The 15444-nt window shown below is 43.0% G+C and overlaps 1 protein-coding gene across 2 annotated transcripts in view; it reads right to left on the reverse strand.

Moving 5' to 3' along the window:
- LOC117351707 overlaps nucleotides 1-15444 on the reverse strand; it is a 134475-nt gene that overhangs the window by 86359 nt on the left and 32672 nt on the right. The gene's annotated exons all lie outside the window — the stretch shown is intronic.

Below are 15444 nucleotides of genomic sequence, written 5' to 3' on the forward strand. Positions count from 1 at the left end.
CAGAAAAGAAGGTCAGCAAAGTTTTTTCCACATATCAGTACTATGATTTCTTTAATGTGGAATGAAAATCAAAGTCTACAGATATATGTAACGGTATGTGTATATTCTATTAAATAATATTAATTAATAGATTATCTCTTGGGAGGGCAGTTTTTAAAAGCCATTTATCCAAGCAAACATCCCTGAGTATATGGGCTATCTGTAAACTGCCTTGACAAATCAAAAACTTCACCTCATTCTATAAGAAAAGGAAATCATAAACTTTTTTTTCGGCTAAATCTCAAAACTGAGAAAAGCCATGGCATCCACATCTGATATGTTGTATGCCTTTAACACTTGCTGTGCTCCGTCATCTTCTAATCCTTTCAGAAGTAAGACAAACCAGTGGCATCCGGTAATCCATTCATTTATTTTTCTTTAATAGTGCAGAGTTACTAGTATACCCCGACGGGACCCGTTTCGCCCATACAGGGCTTTCTCAAGGGTTCACAGTAGGCACTCTTTCTTTGGAGTCCTCACATTTCAGGAGCTAGATCTGCCGAGAGTCTAGCTCCTGAAATGTGAGGACGCCAAGCCACTGGTTTGTCTTACTTCTGAAATGATTAGAAGATGACGGATCACAGCAAGTGTTATAGGCATACAACATATCAGATGTGGATGTCATGGCTTTTCTCAGTTTTGAGATTTAACCGAAGAAAAGTTTATGATTTCCTTTTCTTATAGAGTGAGGTGAAGTTTTTGATTTGTCAAGGTGGAATATACCTCACTTTCATCTTCATACAATACTGAGTGATCACTATCTGAAAACTGCCCAAATCATTTCCTGGGTAAAATATACACATCTACTTTTATCCATTGGAAAAAGGCAGGCTCTAGGCAATGTTAGATCCAATAAATGTAATTTTGCATTTAAAAAACTATGGAGCTGATTTATTAAAGCAGAATAAGATTTTACACTTGACATGCTTTAACAGCAAATTTTGAATTTACAATAAATGTGAATCATCCACAATAGTGTTTGGGGAGCATTTTCAGGAAGTCAGTCACAATGTTAACATGTAGGACAAGCTGCTAACTCATTAAAACCACATCAGATAATAAGGATACATTACATTACATTACATTAGGAATTTCTATTCCGCCATTACCTTGCAGTTCAAGGCAGATTACAAAAGAATTATCCAAGATGTATTACAACAAGAACTTAAAAAAAAAAAAAAAAAATTGGTCATTTTCAAAGAGAGTAAGAAATGGGTAAGGTTAATTGTTTGGGGTAGTTGGCTTTAGTGAGAGGTGGAGTTTGAAACTTGCGGTATTATTTCTTTTTCCAGAGTTTTCTTGAAGAGTATGGTCTTTATTTTTTTTCTAAAAGTCTTGTAGTCGAGGGATGCCGTCAGTAGATTGGCGATTTGGTTGTCTAGTTTGGCTGCTTGAGTGGCCAGGAGGCCATCATATAGTTTCTTCCGTTTGACCTCCTTAATTGGAGGGTATGAGAATGGGGTGTGAGTTTTCCTATGTCTGGTTGCGGTGTTGTGGATGAGGCGGTTATTCAGGTAGTTTGGACTGTCTCCATATAAAGTCTTAAATAGTAGACAGTAGAATTTAAATTGTATTCTTGCTGGGATCGGAAGCCAATGCGATTGGAGGTATGCTTCTGTAATGTGGTCATGTTTCTTTAATGAGTAGATGAGTCTTAGTGCTGTGTTTTGGATAGTTTGTAGTTGTTTTGTTATGGTTGTAGGGCATGGGAGGTAGTAGTCAAGTAAGCCTAGTATTAAGGACTGAACTATGAGCTGGAATTGTGTTTTCTCAAAGAATTTCCAAACTTGTCTTAAGTTTCTCATGACTAAGAATGACTTTTGTATTGTTTTATTGATTTGTGGTTGCATGGTGCAGCATCTGTCGATAGTTATTCCTAGCAGTTTTAGAGTGGTTTGTATGGGGTAGTTGATTGCGTTGATTTCAGTGTTGGTTATAGTTGGTATTTTGTTGTTTTCTAGGAGGATGAATTTAGTTTTATCTGGGTTCAATTTCAGTTTGTGATCTTTCATCCAGGTTGCTATTGATTTTAGTATTTAGGATACTGTACTTTATAAAGGAATGTACGTGCCTACTCTTCTTTATAGAAGAGACTTCATTTTCTAGGCACCTAAAGGCACCTCTCTAAAGCATGGCTGGGACACACATTACACATGTGTCAATAATAAAACAAAAATAACCAACAGGAACTGCAGTAAAAATGCAAAGCACAAAACCAAAACAAAACTGCAGGGAAATGTACAGGAATTTATTAAATAAAACCGGTAAAAGAACAAAAATCATAAAAACATATCACATATATAAAATGAGTACATAAACTACAATATTAATATCCAAAAGCTGGTTCTAATATTCGTGTGGACAGGACCCGACACGGTCCGTGTTTCAAAGAAACACTTCTTCCTCAGGGGTCCCGAATGTTGGCACGTAGAGTATCAGAGAACCAAAATAAATAACCAAAATCAAAGTAGAACAGATGTGAAAAATCTCCTGTCTGAGGTGTTACATAGTGCAGCACCTCAAACAGGAGATTTTTCACATCTGTTCTACTTTGATTTTGATTATTTATCCTATCTGGTTCTCTGATACTCTACGTACCAACATTTGGGACCCCTGAGGAAGAAGTGTTTCTTCGAAACACGGACCATGTCGGGTCCGGTCCACACAAATATTAGGATCAGCTTTTGGATATTAATATTGCAATTTATATACTTATTTTATGAGATATGTTTTTATGATTTTTGTTGCTTTTTCCGGTTTTATTTAATAAATTCCTGTACATTTCCCTGCAGTTTTGTTTTGGTTATGTGTCCATGATAGACACTTTTTTAACATTCTAGGGTGTGAGCATTTATACCAATTTAATGGCTGATGTAATTGCACCCAGTGGCGTAGCAAGGGTAAGAAGCACCTGGGGTGGTGACGCCCCTCCCCCCTCATCACTGCCCCCCCCCTCCTTCCCCCATCCCTTCCCTTGTACCTCTAGTTGAAGTTGTTGCTCACGGCAGTCAACAACATGCTCCTCGTGACCCCATTGGCTCTCCCTCTCACATCACTTGCTATGCGCAGTGCCCAAAAGTGATGTCAGCAGAAGCACCAATGGGGTCGCAAAGAGCACGTTGTTGACCACCGCAAACAACAAGCTAGAGGTATGGGGAAGGGAAGGGCGGCACATGCGTGGAAAGGAGAAATGGGAAGAGGAGGAGAGGTGCCGGCGCTCCCACCAACATGGCGCCCAGGGCAGACCACCCCCCTCACCCTCCCCTTACTACGCCACTGACTGCACCTGAATTATATGCATGTATTTTACCTGTTATACTAATATTCTACAAAGGAAACTAGATATCTATTTTGCTTTAGAGAATAAGCTCCAGCTAGGCATGCTATAGTTGCTTAAATATACAGTAGGTGTCTCTTTATAGCAGTGTATCTCAAACTGTGCCAGGGCACACTAATGTGCCTCCTGAGATTCCAAGTGTGCCGCTGCACACTAAGGAGGAAGAGAGGTGCCTGCCAGCTGATTTCCCTATGCAGTATGGCGCCAGCGCTGCCCGATTCGCCAAAGGCCTGCATGTTTCCCCCTTCTCTCTAGTGTCCTCCAGCTTCCCCCCTAGCCTCCCAGTCTCACCTTTAAAGCTAATTACAGCAGCCTGCAGAGGATCGCCGGTAGGTAAAATGATTTTATTTTCAATATAGTAACATAGTAAATGATGGCTGATAAAGATCCGAGTGGTCCATCCAGTCTGCCCAGCCATACATGCTCCATAAATTAATTATTTAGTTTAAATGGTCCTTTTTCTTAGATATTTCTGGACCAGAAACCCATAGCCCTGCCTGGTAGTGTGCTTAGGTTCTATCTACTGGAGTCTCCATCAAAGCTCATTCCAGCCCATCTTAACCATCCCAGCCATCGAAGCCCTTCCCCAGCCTGTCCTCAACTGAACGTCCATATACGGGACACAGGTCGTGCAAGCCTGCCCAGTACTTAGTTCCTTCAATGTATACCCATTATTTTCTGATTAGAAATTCTCTGTGTTCATCCCACACTTGTTTGAACTCTATCATCGTTTTCTTCTCCACCACCTCCTTCAGGAGCTCATTCCACTCCATAAAACACTCTCTCCGTAAAGAAGAATTTCCTAACATTACTCTTGAACCTACCATTCCTCAACCTCAAATTATGCCCTCTGGTTTTACCATTTTCCTTTCTCTGGAATAGATTTTGTTCTACATTAATACCTTTCAAGTATTTGAAAGTCTGAATCATATCTCCCCTGTCCCTCCTTTCCTCTAGGACAGTGTATCACAAACGGTGTGCCATCATCATGTTGATATCATGCACTTCTAGGATGCCTCAAGTAGTGGCCGCTATGTTTAGTAGTGTGACGCGGCTTGACAAAGTTTGTGGGAGGGTATACATATTCAGGGCTTCTAGTCTCTCCTCATACATCTTCTGGCACAAAGCTACTACCATTTTTGTTGCCTTCTTCTGGACTGCTTCAAGTCTTTTTATGTCCTTCACCAGATACGGTCTCCAAAACTGAACACAATACTCCAACTGGCACCTCACCATCAACCTGTACAGGGGCATCAACACCTTCTTTCTTCTACTGGTCACACCTCTCTTTATACAGCCTAGCATCCTTCTGGCAATAGCCACCGCCTTGTCACACTGTTTCTTCACCTTTAGATCTTCAGGCACTATCACCCCTAGGTCCCTCTCCCCATCTGTGCATATCAACCTCTAACCCCCCAGCACATACAGCTCCTTCTGATTTCTAATCCCTCAAATGCATTACTCTGCATTTCTTTGCATTGAATTTTAGTTGCCAGATATTAGACCATTCCTCTAACTTTTGCAGATCCTTTTTCATGCTTTCCACTCCCTCCTGTGTCTACTCTGTTACAAATCTTGGTATCATCTACAAAAAGGCAAACTTTTCCTTCTAACCCTTCGCAATAAATGTCAGTTTTGAGAATTTATATCTGCTGTGTGTATATGAAAAATGAATGGAAAAAAAATTGCATTACAATTAGTAAAGGAGATGGGATCTGGGGCAGAGCTTGGGTGGGCCTAGGGAAGTCTGTGGTTGGGGTACTCAGTTGATATTTGTTAGACTTAGGGGGTACTTAGCTTGAAGTAGTTGAGAAACACTGCTGTAGGCAATCAGCTGGCGCCTGTGCCTCTCCTACTCTCCAGCCCTCTTCCCTGCTGGCACCCCCTATTGGCGTCTCATGGCCTATCTGGAGGGCCTCTGCACATGTGCAGACATCAATGTGATGTCACACACATGCGTGATGTCATCACGGCGACATCCGCGCCCTACTGGGTGCCTCAAGCCGTGGCCACTACCCTTAGTGTGCCCCGGCTTGAGAAAGTTTGAGAGACATTGCTTTATAGAAGTGCCTTGCACATAACTTACATGCATAATTTTGTTTGACTGCTGGGACTAATGTAGCTCCATAATTCCTTTGATGAATGAAATAAAAAAAAGCTATTCAGACAAAACTTTCCAATTTGCCCTCTTTTAGCCTTTACCAGTATTTTCCTGTCTCTTTTTTCATCCTTTTCTGTTGTTTGATGTCTTCTCCCATCTTCTCTCTCAGCTCACTTAGAATTTACTCATCTTTCCCCCCCCCCCCAATTCTCTCCTCTCTCTCATCTCCCCTTCCAGGATTTCCCACCCAGCATTTTATCTATTTCTCCCTATAGCTTCCTCCAGCCAACTCCCACTGCCTTTACCTCCAACCTATTGTAGTTTATGATGTTGGAGTTATTTGAGGCTTGCAAGTGGGGAGCAACAGAAAGTAAAGGACAACATAAGTAGGGAGGGAGGAAAAACTCCTGTCCTGAAATAGAAAATTACTTTGAAAACCTGATCATCAGCTAAACCTTATTTTTGATCTTTGCTTCCTTTTATCTTATGACTTTCCTATATATAAATGGTAGTTATTTTCTGGTTTTTTATTTATTGTTTTGTAAACCGCTTTGCTGCTATTTGTTAAAAGCAGTATACGAAGCCTAATAAACTAATAACTATTATGGTTTATTAGTCTTCATATACCGCTTTTAACATTGTCACCAACCTCGCTCCTGCACAGAGTGCCGAGTGTGGTTAGTGGCAAGAACTCCGTAAATCACCCCCCCCCCCTCCAAAGAGAAGGGGTGACTGGTAACCCTCCAAAGTTTCTTAAGACAGCTTTAATATACACCCTCTTCAGGACTTTCATTTCATCCAAACTTTATTGGCAAACAGATTAGACCGAACTTTCAGTTTGTCAGAATGCTCCCATGTATTCCAAACAATTGAACCCGCAAACCCACCCGAACATCTCAAACTCTCCCAACAACCCTTAGCTGTTGCACATGTCTCTGTCCTATGGGAAAAAAAAGATTTCAAATCTCAGGGCTTCAAAAATTCCATTTTAAAAAACCCATCCATTAACTTGCCAGGTAGTCAGTGCTGGAACACCACTTGCCTTTTAATCCTTAGCTAATCTCCATGCATTCAGGAGTCATGCCAAGCATTTCAGAGCTCATTTCCACCTCAATGGGCTGTGCTGGTTGGCTCTCAAAACTCTGGCTGTCCTCACTGTAGTCCTCAACCTCCATGGACTTAGGCAGGTCAGCTTGCGTACCACTCAGCGCTGTGGGTTCCTGCTTCTCTTCCCAATCTCTTCTCCTCCTTTCTAACCAGCTTGCCTTGGTGTTTAAAAGTTGTGTACCACGCCCCAAATTTCCAGGTGGAGGTAGTATCATTTGAGTTCTATGTCTCCCTCTCTGGTAGTCAGGGGAACAACTACTGGCTGTGTGCGAGTGCTTTCCTTCTGGGGAGATCCTGCAGCGTCACTCCCTCTGGTGTATTCTGATGGGATAACCCCGGGGTGTGGGCTCTGTTCCTCAGAATAGTATACCAAACAACAGAGAAAGTCTACTCTGCAAAACTACCAATGAGTCCAAAAGAAGAAGCAGACAGAGTAAGCCAGATCTTCAAATGAACCACACTTTATTGGCAACCAATATAATATATAAGAAGTCATCTAAACATGCATTGGACTCAACACGGGACATGTTTTGGCAATTATGCCTGCATCAGGAGCCCTAAAACATACATAACAATATATAAAAAATAATAATAAATACATAATGAAAGCAACAAAATAATAATTAAATAAAATAACATAGGTTACAAAATACTATACAGGTGATAAGACAATGTTTCTTAAAATGAGTCAATGCCCAGAAATATAATGTCAAATCATAGAACGTGCTTCTTTTCACCACGTTCTGTGATTTGACATATTTTTGGGCAATGACTCATCTTAAGAAACATTGCCTTATCACCTGGTATAGTATTTTGTAACCTGTTTTATTTGTGTATTATATGGATTTACTTTTTGACCAGCATCACTTTTAATTATGAAGTTTGACCTGCATCACTTTCTAATAAACATTTGTATCAAGATCATCAACTCCATAGTTCTCATCCTTTGCTTTGGTCTCAGGAAGTTTAATGAGCCAAACACGTGTTTTTGAAGATAAGCCAAAGATGAGAAAGGAGATGGAGATGTTTAGGTTCCCACAAGTAAGGGGGTCATAAAATCCCTTTGGGTGTCAGCAGATATTTTCACATTGGGACCAGAGGTAGGAAGAAAAAAGAATTTAACTTGGCTACAATTGGACCAAGGTAATAAACTGACTGACAAAATGCAGATGGGAGAGAAATGATTAATAGTAGTAGTTTGTAATATAGAGATGAAATCCAGCCTTTGGTCTGGGAGGAAAGGCTTGGAAGACTGGTTTGAAGTCCATGCTGTCTTCCTCCCAGCCCAATTTAGGGCTCCTTTTACAAAGCCATGTTAGCGGTTTAACGCACGTAATAGTGCGCGCTAATTTATGGGCCACGCTAGCCGCTACAACCTCCTCTTGAGCAGGCGGTAGTTTTTCGGCTAGCGTGGGGATTAGCGCGTGCTAAAAATGTGCATGCGATAAAGCCGCTAACGCGGCTTCGTAAAAGGAGCCCTTGGAGTCATTGTGTTAATTTTTTTTTAAGATAAACTTTTTTGTATTATTTTGTACTACATTTAACTTTGTGAAGTATAGCTACATAAAATTTGTATTTACTTTTAATTTTTCATTTACCAAAGAAAAGGTAAAGATTAAAACAATTTTATTGACAACAGACCCTGAGTTCTAAATTGATTTCTTTTTTGGGGAAAACATTTATTATTTGGCCAAAAGCAGCTTGGTCATCCCATTTCCCTCTACTAAAACCTTTTCTTCCATGTACCAAAATATCCTGCTGAATGTGTTCTGGTAGAAAAAGGTTGTTCTAGACAAGGGGTAGGCAATTCCGGTCCTCAAGAGCCGGAGACAGGTCAGGTTTTCAGGATATCCACAATAAATATGCATGAGATAGATTTGCATCTCAAGGAGGCAGTGCCTGCAAATCCATCTCATACATATTCATTGTGGATATCCTGAAAACCTGACCTGGCTCCGGCTCTCGAGGACCGGAATCGCCTACCCCTATTTTAGACCAGTGTTACTCAACTTCTTCAAACAGTACAAACTAAACATAGGAACACAAAAGGTGAAAAGAACCACAACGACAGCACTCAACTACAGAAAAGGAAATTACGAGGCCATGAGGAAAATGGTGGGAAAAAAGCTCAGCAACAGCTCAATGAAGATGGAGACCGTAGAGGAAGCCTGGGCCCTACTCAAGGGCACGGTGCACGAGGCACAAGACCTGTACATCCCAAGATTTAGGAAAGGGTGCAAAAAGAATCGAGCTCAAAACCCGGCGTGGATAAACAATGCAGTAAAAAAGGCGATAAGTGACAAGAAATCATCTTTCAGAAAATGGAAAAAGGACCCAACAAGGGACAACCAGAAGGAGCACAAAAGGCACCAGAAAGAATGTCACCGAGAGGTTAGGAAAGCAAAAAGAGAGTATGAGGAAAGACTGGCGGGGAAAGCAAGAAACTTCAAACCATTCTTCAGGTATGTGAAGGGGAAGCAACCAGCCAGGGAGGAAGTGGGACCATTGGACGACGGAGAAAGGAAAGGAGTGGTAACAGAGGAAAAAGAGATAGCTGACAGATTAAACAAGTTCTTCTCATCAGTCTTCACGAGAGAGGACATATCCAATATCCCAGAACCTGAGGAGATCATAAATGGAGACCACGATGAAAAGCTGGTCCAATTAGAGGCGAGCCGAGAGGATGTCCTCCGACAGATAGACAGACTGAAGAGCGACAAATCACCGGGCCCGGACGGCATCCACCCAAGGGTAATAAAGGAACTGAGAAACGAGATAGCGGAAACACTTTGCCAAATATGTAATCTATCCTTGAAAACTGGGGAGATCCCAGAGGACTGGAAAATAGCAAATGTCACGCCCATCTTTAAGAAGGGATCAAGAGGAGATCCGGGAAACTATAGGCCGGTGAGCTTGACCTCGGTCCCGGGAAAGATGATGGAAGCACTGGTCAAGGACACAATCTGCGAGCACATAGAAAAAAATGGACAACTGAAGGTGAGCCAGCACGGCTTCTGCAAGGGTAGGTCGTGCCTCACGAACTTACTGTACTTCTTTGAGGGAATAAACAGCCAGATAGACAAGGGGGAAGCCATAGACATCATCTACCTCGACTTCCAAAAAGCCTTCGACAAGGTACCTCACGAAAGGCTGCTTAAGAAGCTGTGGAATCAAGGGGTGCAAGGGGATATACACAGATGGATCAGACACTGACTGGCGGGCAGAAAACAGAGGGTTGGAGTAAAAGGGCATTACTCAGACTGGCAATGGGTCACGAGCGGAGTCCCTCAGGGATCGGTGTTGGGACCACTCCTGTTCAATATATTTATCAACGACCTGGAGACGGGGACGAAATGTGAGGTCATTAAATTTGCTGATGACACCAAACTCTGTAGCAGGGTCAAAACCAAGGAGGATTATGAAGACCTGCAGAGGGACCTGACGAGACTAGAGGAGTGGGCAAAAAAATGGCAAATGAGTTTCAATGTGGACAAATGCAAGGTCATGCATGTAGGGAAAAAGAACCCGATGTTCAGCTATAAAATGGGGGGAATATTGCTAGGGGTGAGCGACCTTGAAAAAGACCTGGGGGTGATGGTGGACGCAACATTGAAGCCATCGGCGCAGTGTGCGACAGCCTCAAAGAAAGCAAACAGAATGCTGGGCATCATCAAAAAGGGTATCACAACCAGGACGAAAGAAGTCATCATGCCACTGTATCGTGCAATGGTGCGCCCGCACCTGGAATACTGTGTCCAGTACTGGTCGCCGTACCTCAAGAAAGACATGGCAGTACTCGAGGGAGTCCAGAGAAGAGCGACAAAACTGATAAGAGGTATGGAAAATTTTTCATACGCTGACAGGTTAAAAATGCTGGGGCTGTTCTCCCTGGAGAAGAGGAGACTTAGAGGGGACATGATAGAAACCTTCAAAATCCTGAAGGGCATAGAGAAAGTGGACAAGGACAGATTCTTCAAACGGTGGGGAACCACAAGCACTAGGGGTCACTCGGAGAAATTGAAAGGGGACAGGTTCAGAACAAATGCTAGGAAGTTCTTTTTTACCCAGAGGGTGGTAGACGCATGGAACGCTCTTCCAGAGGTTGTGATAGGCCAGACCACAGTACAGGGGTTCAAGGAAGGTTTGGATAGGTTCCTAAAGGATAAAGGGATTGAGGGGTACAGATAGAAGCAGAGGTAGGATATAAAAATGGTTAAATCACTTCACAGGTCAAAGGACCTGGTGGGCCACCGCGGGAGCGGACCACTGGGCGGGATGGACCTCTGGTCTGACCCAGTGGAGGCAACTTCTTATGTTCTTAAGCCAAATACCCCCAAGCCTAACAAATACCAACCGAGTACCCCCTGCCCAAGCTCTGCCCCAGACTCCACCCCATAATTTATTTATTCATTACTTGGTGGAATATTCTTTTCTATCTCTATATCTATCTTTGTCTTTATATTTTATCTTTATTTTTCATAAATTGTCTCTTCAGGTACTTTAGTTAGATTGTGAGCCTTTGGGACAGTTAGGGAATTTCCAAGTACCTATTTATTTTTATTTATTGTATCTTTTAATGCATTCATTTTTGTAAACCGCTTAGAAACCTCACGGTTATTAGCGGTATATAAGAATTAAATTAAATTAAAATAATAATAGTACTAATTGTAATGCAATTTTTTCCATCCATTTTTCATATACACACAATATAATCTTATTAATACATAATGGTAACAACATTAAAAAAACACAAAGCACACTATACGCAGTGAAAATGTTAATTATCATTATATTTGGAGGGGATTTCAAAGAAGTCAAGGCAGATGACTTTAAAATATGCAGTCACCTCAGTAACAACTATAGAAAAATACACAAATATAGTGCAAAAAATAGACAGCAGATATAGAGGTCCTTTTATCAAGCCGCGCTAGCGGGGTTAGCGCGTCTGACATTTCGTCATGCGCTAACCCCCCGCAGCCGGCTAAAAAACTAACGCTTGCTCAATGCAGGTGTTGGCGGCTAGCGTGGCAGGCGGTTTAACGCGTGGTATTACGCGCGTTAAACCCCTACCGCAGCTTGATAAAAGGACCCCATAAATTCTCAAAACTGACACATTTTGATCACTAAATTGAAAATTAAAATAATTTTTCCTACCTTTGCTGTCTGGTATTTTCATGAGTCTCTGGTTGCACTTCCTTCTAGCTCTGCATCCAATATTTCTTTCTTTTTGCCTCCTGCATGCTTGCTTCCTCTCCTCTAGACCTCATTCCAATCCCCAACCAACATCCATCTGTCCCTCCATGAGTCTAACTTTCTTCCTCTCTCCTCCGTCCTGCAACATGTCTCCCTCTCTTTCTCATTTCCTCCCCTGCTGCAAAGGGAGTGGGGAAAGAGAGAAAGATCCAGGGTGCATCTCTCCCACTCCCTCTATTGCCACATCCAACATTTCTTCCTCCTTTCCACCAGTCCAACATCTCTTTCTCTCTGCCTCCTGCATGCTTCCTCTCCTCCAGTCCTCATTCCCTCTCCCAACCAACATTTCTCTCTGTCTCTCCATGAGTCCAACTTTCTTCCTCTGTCCTCCATTCCTATTGGCAACAAGTCTGTCTCACTCACTCACCGTCCATCTGTCTTGAGAGATCCAGGCATCTCTCCCACTCCCCTCTATTGTCACATCTAACATTTCTCCCTCTCTCATCGCCTGGATCATGTGCAGTATTTTTCACCATTTCTGAGTAATGGCATTTTAGATAGGGGGTGCTATGATATGCTGGATTGGAATGGATAGTGTGTAAGAAAAATGTTGTAGATTTTTTCTACATATGACACCTGCCTTTCAAATGGTTCTGGGTAAATCTAGTTAGATGCATATGTGATAGTTAAGGCCACGCTCAATAGAAACTTATGAAAAGTTGGTGCATAAATACAAAAATAAAAATCTGAATATGGATTGCGGTAAAGGCCAGAAAAATAACATTAGAGAATAACAGAAAAATGCTAGGGGTTACCAGGAGGGAAAAAGTATATGTAATTTGCTGGATTAAGCAGGATCATGGAGGATATACATAACACACTTATAGAGGTATTAAGAACTCCATTTTGTATTAATCTGCCTCCATTTTGGTTTTCTGTCCTTCTTTGTTTGTTTGTGCCAAAAGATCTTCATGGCCTAATTGATAACAGATGTTCTTGAGCTAGTTAGCTTGGAGCATATCTGATTTTATATCCAATGCTGGGTATAGAAGAAAGTGAATATGTTCTAAAGTATCGAATATGTGATAGAGATGGGTGTGGAGTATTTGGGGCCCCGAATGTGTGTGAATGTATGTTTAAACATGAGAATTGGTTTTGAAAATTGTATTTTTATATATTTTAAACCTGGAGAAATCCTGAGAAATAATATCTGCAATTTTACCTCTCTGACCTTTAAGCTAGGCAACTCTGTGACATTAGGGGGAGGGCTCACACACAGAGGCTGTTGTTTTCTGTACAGCCTTTGAGTTCCTGACACAGAAAGTTGGGTTGATGCAAAGTTTGCTCTGGGTATATTTAAATGGGATATATATATATATATATATATATATATATATATATATATATATATATATATATATATATATACATACAGTGGTACCTTGGATTACGAGCATAATCCGTTCCAGCATGCACGTAATCCAAAATGCTCGTTTATCAAAGCGAGTTTCCCCATAGGAAATAATGGAAACTCGCTTTGATGTGTTCCCCCCCCCTGAGAACCGGCATGGCTCCCCTCGAAGGCCCCCCCTGCGATCAGGCACACCCCCTGCGATCTGGCACCCCCCGCCGATCCGACCCCCCCCGACACGATTGGGCACCTCCCTGCCACAATCCAACCCCCCCGACACGATTGGGCACCCCTCCGACACGATCCGTCATCCCCCCGACACAATTGGGCACCCCCCACCGCTTCTTACCCTCATCTGGGCACTCTTGAAGATCGGCTTATTCGTCTGCTGGGCCTTGAGCATCTGAGCATGCTCAAGGCCTGCGAGTTCACGTTCACATTCAGAACGTGAACTCGCAGGCCTTGAGCATGCTCAGATGCTCAAGGCCCAGCAGACGAGTAGGCCGATCTTCAAGAGCCCAGATGAGGGTAAGAAGCGGCGGGGGGGTGCCCAATTGTGTCGGGGGGATGTCGGATCGTGTCGGGGGGGTGCTCAATCATGTTGGGGGGGTCTGATCGTGGCGGGGGGGTGCCCAATCGTGGCAGGGGGGTCAGATCGTGGCGGGGGGTGCCGGATCGCAGGGAGGGTGCCGGATTGCGGGGGGGTGCTCGTAAATCGAGCCATGCTCGGTTTCTGAGGCACTGATTTTGCAAATGTTTTGCTCGTCTTGCAAAACATTCGTAAACCGGTGCACTCATAAACCGAGGTACCACTGTATATATATATATATATATATATATATATATATATATATATTTATTTATTTATTTATTTATTTAAAAGGTTCTGTGAAAAAATATATAATTTGCGAAACTTTTCTTAAGCCTGGTAACTATGTTAAAAGGAATTTTCTTTGTTCATACCTAAGGACGGCCTCTGTTGGCCGATTGGTTGACAGCTGTTATGTCATACTAGGCACTGCGAAAGTATATAAGTGAACCTGGTGGCAGGGGTTTCCCTGAGACCATGTATTGCTTCAGGAGAGGTGCAATTTTCACGTCTGATGGGTCTCCATTGCACATATGCCTTTCGATACGAGAATTTGCTGTTAATATTAATAAACAATATTGGACTGGTAATATATGTGCAATTGTTATTATTCCTGAACACCTAAGAGCGAGGTTGGCGCAGTGCGCTGTTCACTGCCCACCAGCCCCATGCTCATTTCTCCTTCTATCATCCCTCTCTAGCACCATGCCACATCTCCCCCTCCATCACTATGTCCAACATTCCTTCCCCTTGCATCCCCTTCAATCTGTCCCTCTGTTACCTCTCTACCACCATATCCAACATTTCTCTCTCTCATTCTTCTATTCCCCATGCATCTCTACCTCACTCTTGTCTCTCTATGCCCAATTTTCCTTTCTTCTTTTCCCCATGTGCACCATCTCTTTCCCTCTCACTCACACACTCATGCCCAACAATTCTCCTGTTAGTGCTTCCTTCCTCCTATGTCAAGTTCATGTCCCCCTTCCCGCCTTTGTCCCAAAATTAAGTTGTACGCCGGATATCCATGCCTGCTCACAAGCCCCCACTGAAACAGCTGCCGGGGATCCCTCTCTACATGCCCGCCTGCACTCCCCCTGAAGCTGACCTAGTTACTTGTTGGAGCCGCGCAAACTTCATGCAGGAATGGTGCGAGCAGCAATTCACTGACATTGGAGAGATTTCCGGGTTAGCTACTTACGTGCAGCGTGCGAGTCATGTCCCTGCATGGAGTTCACTGGAAGCGGAGGGAATGAGTGTGGCTCCAACAAGTAACTGGGTTGGTTTCGGGGGGTGCGGGCAAGCAGGCAGGAAGGGAGGGATCCCCAGCAGAGGCTTCAGCGGTGAGGGGGGTGGCGGCAGTGGCTTCTACTGACAAGCAGTGAATATCCTCCATGGCAGCCAGGCCAAGTACCCCCAAGTGTCCTGGTACCGCATGTTCAGAAACACTGTTCTAGACTGCAGTGGCTTTTCTCAGAGTCATGTCAGCAGCAGTGGAAGAAAGGAGAGAAGCCTTGATGGGCCTTGCCTCTGAAGCAGGTATATAGGAGGGAGACAAAGACCTCACCAATCACCCTAAGAAGTGGAAGTAGAGAAGCAAGAAAGAGAACTTCACTAAGCTGCCCTAAGTAGCATCTGCAACAGAGAAAGCACTAGAATGAGGACAGGAA

The sequence above is a fragment of the Geotrypetes seraphini genome, chromosome 1 (genome assembly GCF_902459505.1).
Source record: "Geotrypetes seraphini chromosome 1, aGeoSer1.1, whole genome shotgun sequence".
Lineage (NCBI taxonomy): Eukaryota > Metazoa > Chordata > Amphibia > Gymnophiona > Dermophiidae > Geotrypetes > Geotrypetes seraphini.